Source organism: Cryptomeria japonica, chromosome 1, assembly GCF_030272615.1.
Source record: "Cryptomeria japonica chromosome 1, Sugi_1.0, whole genome shotgun sequence".
Lineage (NCBI taxonomy): Eukaryota > Viridiplantae > Streptophyta > Pinopsida > Cupressales > Cupressaceae > Cryptomeria > Cryptomeria japonica.
In genome coordinates, this window is record NC_081405.1 from 656,140,381 (window position 1) to 656,151,145 (window position 10,765).

Genomic DNA, 10,765 nt, shown 5'->3' on the forward strand with positions numbered 1-10,765 from the left:
TGAGTTTGATGCTTCAATTGATTATTCAAGTTTTCCAATTTCAGTTTAAGGTTGTTCAGTGATAGTTTCAGATAGTTCAAGGATAAAGACACAACAAACATGCAAGATGTAAAGTGAATTCAAGCACATCACACAAATCCTAAGGAAGTTGGTTGAGAGAGACAACCTTTGCTTGTAGACTTAGGTACACACCCAGTAGCTAATTAGAATACGACCGCTGAGTCTCACGCAATGGATTCTTAACGCCGTAATAATCAACTCCAAACACTAATGGGGGCACGATATGGAAAGTATCTTGGGAGAGTTACTATCTCTCCTGCACAAAGATTATTCCCCTTTCGGAGGTGAACCAGGTAGCTTTTATCCTAGAGTTCTTAATAAGGGTTTTCATTCGAAGTTACCCCTTGAAGTCGCACAAGCATGATTGAGGCCTATAGCCCGACAAGGTACCAAGCAATATGTAGTCACGCAAGCGTGATTGAGACCGCGAGGCCCTACAAAATGCCCGATATGAGAAATCTCAAAGAGAAAACTCAAATAACTCCATCCTCTGAGACTTTAATCTCAAAGAGGCTTATTTATTACAGTGAGCTGGAATGCTTGGGTCTAGTTGTACTAACTTGGGTCGTTCTCATAGGTTGATTACTTTTTCCCACTTTGACAAGTCTGCTAAAGGAACACAAATCTCAAACTAGAAAAGCTTTTAGGGTCTGGATTTTTTATTGTTTGTGCACACAAGAGCATACTATCCCACCTTTAAGACTTTTCTCAAACACAAAAAATAGATGTGTTTATTTACCACATCGCAATTTAGGTGCCTAGAAAACAATTAAGAATACACAAAGTTTGTTTGAATCTCCTTAGGCAACCTGCAAAAACAACGAATCAGTAATCATATTATTTTTTAGCGATATAGGCGTATTCTTGGACAAACATTTTGCAAAAACTTGTTAGGCTGTGAAAATCACTTAGATAGACAGAAAACAAATCAGGGTCAACATTAGTCCCAGAAAAATCCCTAAAAGTACTATGTTTTTCATGCGAGAAAGCAAAAAATCATACAAACTTTCTCTCCTGACCGTACGAGAATTCTCACCTACCCATACGACAGAAGATAAAATATCGTACTATAATGAATATAATGTCGTACGAGATTTTGCAAAGAATGTACGAACATAATCCGAAAGATGAGAATTTGATGATCTGCGAGGCCAAAAATTTGAGTTTCCCGCCCCACGGTGGGCGCCAAAAATGTGTGTGTGAAATTTGGAATTTGTATCTAAAACACAAACACTCAATAAATCATTGCATGCATGGTTAGTTGATCAAAATCAATAAATATAAAAACCATAACAAATCGACCTATTGCCTCCTAAAAGATGCGAGTATAGATTTGCTCTCAGAATTATCTAAGCAATACTAGTGACTAGACTACACCAAGACAAAGGATTTAATCTATATGAAATATAGATGCAAGCAATAATTATCAAGTTATATGATTCTATCAAGCTAACATGATTAAGCTAATATGCAATAAGCTAAGATGCAATATTCTTAATGTGCAATATTCTCAATGAATCTAGAGAAAAACCAACATGATAACAATAAAATCTCTAGAATACTGGATTGAGAGATGAGAGCCTGAATTTATAGAAATCCAAAGAGAGACCAATGGTCGAGATCGATTGATGAGCAGACGAGATTCTCCGAGAAGAAGCACAATCCAGGTGAATTGAGATTATTGGGTGCTTTTCTTAGTTTTAGAGGAGATAAGATTGAGTTGATCTTGAGATAAATTCAATAAAGCTTGATTTGATGCTTTTGGATTATAAGTTTGAGTTTGCATTGGAGATAAAATCAATTAAAAAGAATTGATTTAATGCATGTTTCCTTTATTTGCTCAAGATTCGTTTGATTTTAAAAAAATCAAAAAAACTTGTTTTGCTTTAAGTTAAAAATCAAAGAAAATTGATTTATTGCATATTTTTATTCAATTTTGAGATTTAATTGATTTAATTGCTTTTCTGAGATTTCTCAAGTTATCTCAATTTAGATTTTCAAAATATCTCAAGTTGATTTCTTTTCTCAGATTAATTCCTTTTTTTTCAAATTAATTCCTTTTTGGTGATTAATTCCTTTTTTTCAAATTAATTCCTTTTTGATGATTTATTGGCAAATTGATTTATTAATTAAATATGCTAGGATATTTAATTAAATAAATAGGATAATGGATTAAAGAGATTTGATGATTTATTTGATTGAAGTGATTAATTTGCCATGTGACATTGATGATTTAGGAATTAATTAATTAGGTGCTCAAGATTGATTTAAATGCCTTTGGTTAGGACCTTGGTGATGTAGTCGAGATTAGGGGCCCATGGTTTAGATGACCATTTTTAGGGTATTACAACAGGAACTCCTGGCTCGATCTCAACAACACAAATCTAGATCGATGATGTTGTCTTAATCGCACATTATGAAGACTTCCATGATGCATCAAGGCTTCTCATTTGTCCACAAGGTCAAATCCAATGACTTGCATTCAAACTTGATGCAAGGCATACAAATTCAAATGGTTGTCTGATGTTGTTGACGACTAGCAGGTCAACATTTTTTTTTGACCTCGTCGGTGACCCGAATCTGATCCAATTTTGCCCCAACCACTTCCAGCTGATGTAAGGTGGTTTCTATTAATTCGTCCACACTCTAGAGATGCTTCTCAAAGCTACCCATGCTCATTTATTATGCACAAAAGACTTTCTTGTCCTAATAGGGAACAACCAGATGCCATCTCCTTGGCAAAGCCACCTATATTTTGATGTCTCCTACCTTTATTAACTGCAACAATGTCTTTCCCATCATATGGACTTGTTTCAACATGCAAGAAATCAAATCTTTGATCTGATTCATGTATATCTTCTTTCCTATTGTAACCTAACCCTAGTTGGTTAGCGGTTCTGACCAATCAAAGTTATGCCTGCACTTTAAAGGCAATTTTGTAACATATTATTGAGGTCCTCTCCCTATTTCTCTTATAAAAAATATGCTTTTTTTGTAACTATAAGTGTTGCCTTACCTTGCATTAATAAAGTTATTGTTTTTTGCCTCTTTTAGTTTGAACATTTTGTGTAAAGTATCTTACCTTTCTGTTTGCATTCATTTTTCTCTATTTCCAGATTGTATGATATGTGAAACTACTTAATAGATCTTGTTTGTGAATGTTCTTAGCTCCTTGCAATGTCTCATTAAGCTCTGACCTTCATATTCTCTTCAAGATATTGATTAAAGTGAAAAATTGTGTATGTCTTTGGGTAGTTTTATTGATGTCTTGTGTACTCATAGGAAGAGAGGATCAAAGTTCTAAAATTGGTGCATCACCCCCTTTACATATTCAATACTCTCTCTCATTTTCCCTCTAATTCATTAAGATAGGTTTAGGAGTAAGCTTTATAAGTGTTGGGTTGGTTCAACATTGCACCCTGATTGGAAAGGAAGTTGGTCTTCTTTGAAGACTTTGTTAGACAGATCTGATACCGAGAGTAAACTCGGACGGGGGGGGGAGGGGAGTGAATTAATTTACTATAAAAAATCAGAACTATTGCATATCAAAACCTTTGAACCGGAGCACAAAGAAACCAACACAATGAAGGATAAAACATGAAATCACAGTACACTCAACACCAAAAATTTTGACGTGGAAAACCCAGTAAAGGAAAAAACCATGGTGGCAAACCCTACCCACAATCAAATAATACTTCTGCAACAGTATGTGAAATAATTATAATGGGGATTGCACTTGCAATCAGGCCAACCACCTAGAGCTCACTACTCATCACAAAAGAGAAATCTCACAGACTTACAAAACATCGGACTCCAATCCGGAAAGAATGAACTATGAAAGTAGCATCTCCTAATACTTGATACAGTTTTGGTTAAGCACATATGTCTGCCTTGCAATACCTAAAACCTTATGTTGAATGATATATCACTTGTTCGCACATAAACCTTCCTCTGATAATGTAGACATAACCATCGATCCCAAAAACCGTTGATATATCAATTACATGAATAAGTCACCTATAAATACAGATCATCAACCTTATGATAAGGTCGGCTAAACCCTAAACCCAAAAACCCATAATAACAAAAATTATATTACATGGTATCACCAGACCAATATTATGATTTATATTACATACCATGGACATAAACCAAGTATTCAAACAATTATATCTGCCGAAAATTTTGTTAAGACCAAAATCCAGCATGCTTCACCAACCGGTAGAAACCCTTAGTGAAATAACAAAAAGTTTAATTGGATCCAAATAGGACCATCACAATGCAAAGTCACCAATTACTTAGAATATGATCAAGAAGCACCTTCAACATGATATAAACCAATTCCATAAGCCGGACCAAAATTGTTTGATCAAAACATCAAATATCACTTACCAGTAAAGCTAACCAATACTAGGAAATACCAACTGGGAACAAAAGCGATAGCAACCAGAGAAGCAAATCATGAACCAATAGAATGTGGCAAACATATAACCATCCAAAGTAAGCATCCAATACTAATTCCATAGAAATGATCATACCAGATGAAAATCATAGCCAAAACCAAGATGATCACCAAGACTAATCGGGATAGGTCCAACTGGGATAGCCTCCAACCGTGATACAATATTGACATCAATGACAACACTAAATCAAATCCAAAATATGCCAAGAATCTCCCCCTTTGGCATTGATGGCAACACTGAATCTGAAAAACATCCAAGTGCCAAGGAATGCCAACAATCTCCCTCAAAGATATGACTGGTTTTCACATGAATACCATCTCTCCCCCTTTGCCATCAATGACAAAGGATGGATACCAAACCAAAAATATTGAACCAAACAACTGACTACTCCCCATGAGTAGTAGCATCATCTCATCAACCCGGATCAAAGAAACTATCTGATAAGCTTACCGGATTGATGCATTTTTGCATCTCTAAGTTTCTTCCAGAGGGTTGCTAACCCCCAACTGATCTTTGAGATACTCAAAACTATCTTTAGGCAATGGTTTTGTTAGAATATATGCAATCTACTCCTTAGTAGGCACATAAACCAATCTGACTTCCTTTGCTTCAACCTTTCCCTTCAAGAAATTATACCTTATAGAAATGTGTTTTGATTTGGAATGAAATACTAGATTCTTTGACACATCAATAGCAACAGTATTATCACAGTGAATAACAATAGGCTCATCATAACTTATCCTTATATCTTTCAACATCTGTTTCATCCATAAAATCTGAGTACAGTTGGTTGTAGAAGCTACATATTTTGCTTCAACAGTAGATAATGAAGTACATGATTGTTTCTTATTGAGACATGAAACAAACTTCTTTCCAAGAAAGAATGCACCACCAGTGGTTCTCTTCCTGTCATCCACATCTCCTACCTAATCAGAGTCTGTATAGGCACATAATCTGAAATCTCATTCTTTGCATACCATAACCCAAGGTTTGTTGTACCTGCCAAATATCTGAATATCCTCTTGACAACAATATCATGAGTTCCTCGACAACAATATCATGAGTTTCTCTAGGATCTGACTGAAATCTAGAAGCAATACAAACAACATTCATTATATCAGGTCTAGTCTGAGTTAAGTACAACAATCCACCAATCATTGATTTATATCTACTTGGATTTACTTTAGAGGATTCATCATCCTTTGACAATTCGCAACCAGTTATCATAGGAGTACCGACAGGTTTTGAATTCTCAAGTCTAAATTTCTTAAGTAACTCCTTCACATACTTAATTTGACAAATGAAAATACCTTTATCAGTGTGAGTAATCTGCAAACCTAAGAGAAATTTCATCTTGCCAATCATAGACATTTTAAATTCATTCTTCATATCATCAACAAATTTCATGCATAGGCTTTCTTCTCCTCCAAAATGAATATCATCCACAAAGACTTCAATGATCAGTATGCCATCATGCTCAATTTGGTAATAGAAGTTACTATCAACATTACCTTTGCTAAAACCAAGTTTTGAAAGATATTTGTCTAATCTAGCATACCATGCTCTAGGGGCTTCTTTTAGTCCATATAAAGCTTTCTTCAATATGCAAACCATGTCCTTGTCTTCTGATAAAGAAAATCCATCAGGCTTCTCAATGTAGAATTCCTCGTCAAGATATCCATTCAAAAATGTGCATTTGACATCCATCTGATATACTTTGTAGTTCTTGTGTGCACCATAGGCAAGAAATAGTCTTACTACTTCAATTCTTGCAACCAGAGCATAAGTCTCACCATAATCAACTCCTTCTTCCTGTGAATAACCTTTGCAAACCAATCTAGCCTTGTTTTTTATAATTTGACCTTCCTCATTCAATTTATTCCTGAAAACCCATTTAGTTCCAATAATATTTTTGTCTTTAGGTCTAGGAACTAGTTCCCATGTCTTATTCTTTTCTATCTGATTTAATTCTTCTTCCATTGCTTTCATCCAATTTTCATCTTTACTTGCTTTAATAAATGATTTTGGTTCAATTTGAGAAATCAAATATACCTCTTCAGTAGCTAGCCTTCTTATAGTCATCACACCTTTTCTTTTATCTCCAATGATCTGATCTTCAGAATGGTTTAGTTTCACATACCTAGGAGTCTTTGAGTTTTCTTGATTTACTGACTCTTTCTATTGTTCAATAGTCACAGTTGAATTTTTTGATGTTGCCAGAGTCACTAATTCACTGTTCTGAGAAGCTTCTTGCATTACCGATTCAGGTCTGATAAATTCATCTTCCGATCTATAGTCATATGATCTGATTTGATTACTGCCTTGATCATCTACCTTAACATTTATGCTCTCCATTATCTTATTCAATCTTTTATTATAACATCTATATGCTTTTCTCTTAGTAGAATAACCCAAAAACATTCCTTCGTCACTTCTAGGATCAAATTTTCCCAATGCATCATCTCTTCTAATGTAGCATTTACTTCCAAAAATTCTAAAGTATCTAATAGTAGGAGTATGACCAAACCATAATTCATAAGGAGTCTTACCGGTATCACCTTTTATGTGTACTATGTTGAAAGTGTATACAGTCATATTGACATCTTCCCTCCAATAGATATCATGCAATCTAGCTTCTGTCATCATTGTCCTTGCCGCATCCAATATGGTTATATTCTTCCTTTCCACCAACCCATTTTGTTGTGGAGTTCTAGGTGCAAAAAATTGTCTTTTGATTCCATTCTTCTCACAAAGGTTGTTGAATTCATCGGATGTAAACTCACCACCTTGATCTGATCTTAAGAATTTTATCTTCAATCCTGTCTCAGTCTCAACCATAGCTTTGAAGATTCTAAATTTCTCAAGAGCTTCATATTTTTCTTTCAAAAATGCTACCCACGTCATTCTAGAATAATCATCAATAAGTAACATAAAGTATCTATCACCTTGAAAGATTTTAGTCCTTGCTGGTCCACACATATTAGTATGAACAAGATCAAGAATTTCATTAGATTTATTATGTATGCTTCTAAAATAAGTTCTGACTTGCTTACCCATTTGACATTCTCTACATACCGAATTATGAGGTTTGACAATCTTGGGCAAATCTCTGACAACCTGTGTTAAACTGATCTTTACTATGCAATCAAAATTTATATGACACATCCTTTTATGCCATAACCAACTTTCATCAATATAAGAAATCAAGCAAGCCTTCTCACCAGAGTTCAACTGAAAAATGTTTCCATTGGTCTAGGTTCCAAAAGCAATTTCCAATCCAGATCTATTGATGATCTTGCATTTTCTATCCTTGAATTGCAAATGAAATCCTCTATTCATCATCTAACCTACACTTAAAATATTATTCTTTAATCCTTCAACATAATAAACATTATCAGTATTAGTCTTACCATCCAATGATATTGTTCCCTTGCCTTTGATCCTACATGCCTTGTTGTCTCCAAATCTGACTAATCCGCCATCAAATTCTTGTAGTGATAGAAATTTTCTCTTGTCACCGGTCATGTGATGTGAGCATCCACTGTCTATAACCCATTCACCCTTTTCTTCAATTTTAGCAGCTAAAGCCTTCTCCTTAGTATGAGTTGCTTCAATGATAGGTTCTGGAAAATCATCCTTGATAGCAATAAAAATCCAATCTTTACCGGAGCTTCCATTGCCAGATCCACTCACTGGTTCATCATCATCATTGTCATCATCAGTAATACCAAAATCATCATCACATCATAATAGCATGATTTATCCTTATTCCTTCTAAATCTAGGTATGTTTTGATATTCTGGATTAGGCTTATAACTCTTCACAAATATTTCATGATTCCTAGCAACTCTTTCAAGGCATCTAGAAGCAAAATGACCAGTCTTATTGCATGAAAAATATTTAAAAAGGCACTTTTCCTTCATAGTTACTTCCAACTGGTCCTTTAGGAATTCTTCTAGCAATTAGGGCTTCCAACTCATCAAGTTCTCTTTCTTCTCTCTTAATGTCCTCCAAATCTTTAGCATACATCTCCTTCCAATCTATCTTTTGCTTACCAGAGGCAAATGCTTTAAATGCAATTTTTGTTTTAGTAGCACTCTGATCTCCAAGTTCCTCAAGTTCAAAAGCAATCAATTTCCCAAGTAGTGTATCTCTGGTAACAGGGGTACTTGACATTGTCCAGAGTTCATTGATTGTAGTAGCCTTCATCTTATAAGTCGAAGGTATAACTCTCAAAACCTTTGACACAATCTCATCCTCACTAACTAATCCGCCACAAAATTTCATTCGCATAACAATCTCATTTACTCTATCCACGAAAGAACTTGTCTTCTCATCTTCTTCCATCTTCAAAGTTTCATATCTCACCTGAAAAACTTCAAGTTTTGTAATTTTCATTGCCTAGTCACCTTCATAAAGAGTTTCAAGCTCTGTCCAGATCAACTTTGCATTCTCCAACTCTATGACATTCAATAGCTTTTCATCAAATGGGGCGCTTAACAATGATTCTTTTTCTCTAACATCATTTTTCAGCTCTCTTCAGTTCATCAATAGGTGTCGATGTTCCAAAATTAGTATCATGAGGTATATACCCTTTCTCCACTATCTCCCAAACTTCAGCTCCAAGATATCTCATATGAATCTTCATGCACTCCTTCCATATTTTGTAGTTTGTACCATCAAATCTAGGACTCTCCTTCTCGTAGGGGTTGAATGTAGAACTAGATGCAGTTGCCATCAGATCTCCTCAAGCGGTTAAGCTTCTGCAGAGAGGACTAATGCTTTGATACCAATTGTTAGACAGTTCTAATTTCTAATACTAAATTGATTCGCCCCCCCTCTCATTTTACTCCCGGTATCAGATCTGTCTAATAGACTCAACCTCACATGTCAAGGTCCCACACTTGGAATTTTTTTCCATGTTCCACAAGGTTGCCTGAGTTAATAGCTCAGGCAAGGGTGCAAACTTTTATGACAACAATAACCTCCTATGAAGTCTCAAGATACTCCAAAGTATCAATTTTTTTAATAGTATCACAATCATATGATATCATCTCTAAAGGGTGAAGAGGCACATTGAAATTTGAAATAGGATAATTTGGGAATGGTTGTATATTATGATTTCCATATAACTCCCAAATGTGAGTCCAAAGAGAATGAGGACACTTCAAATCAATAATAGACTCCAAAATGTCATCATCTACATGCATAGCAATAAATCCTAAGAAATGATCCCTCTTGCAATTTCAATCAAATGTCTTACTATGTGTGCTCGGTAGAGGAACAAGATCATACAAATGTGGCAACAAATGATCCCATCTAAGATGAGTTATAATGCCATCGCTCCATTGTTTGCAGTTCCCCCTCTTCATGATGATCAAATAACGATGAAATGAAAAACCGATTATAGACTATGACAATTCTTCAAAATCATAAAGATAAAACCAACACATGAGTATAGATATCTCCAAATATGATGTGCAACAATAAAATGAAGCTCCCCTAAAATTGTACTTCTCAAAATACAAGGATGACCAAGTTATCAAGCAAATTATTTAAAATGCAAAAACTCAAAAGATAGTACCTAGTGTTGAATATAGAAAATTGCATGGATTGAATGATAGAGATCCTCAATACCTTTCCAACGTTGTAAAGAATGATAGAAATTAAAGATTGTGGCAAAAAATTATGATCTCAGAAGTGCACATAGAGAAGTTGAATTCAAGCTAAAGTAAATATTGATAGACAAAAAATAAAGCTAATTGACATGCACCATAGTAGAGTTGGCGAAACTAACTTTTCAATGATATATGGAACATGAAAAACTAATTTGAATGCCCAAGACATACTCTATGGAAAAAATCACCTAAATGGAGCCCAATGAAAAAAGGGGGTTGGATTAAGCCTTAGGCTACCAAAATGACCACCCAGTTTGAAAAACAAATAACAAGCCTAGATAGTACTATTGTGGTAGCAAAATTGCCTAGATGGAGCAAATGAGATGGTGGAGCCTACGTGCAAAGTTTGGTTGAATATGCCAAACGAGCGCCAAAATTAAATCACACAATAAAATGGTTAATATAGGGGTAGGGGCCCATGTAATTTCCCCTTCCTAAGCATCAATTGTTCCTAGGGGTTAGCCTATGAATTTGGTCCCAATAGGCTAACATCATGGCTAGGGGACCCTTTGGAGGGAGTTTTATGGCTTTAATGGACCCTATGGAGAGTTTAGAGAGTTTATT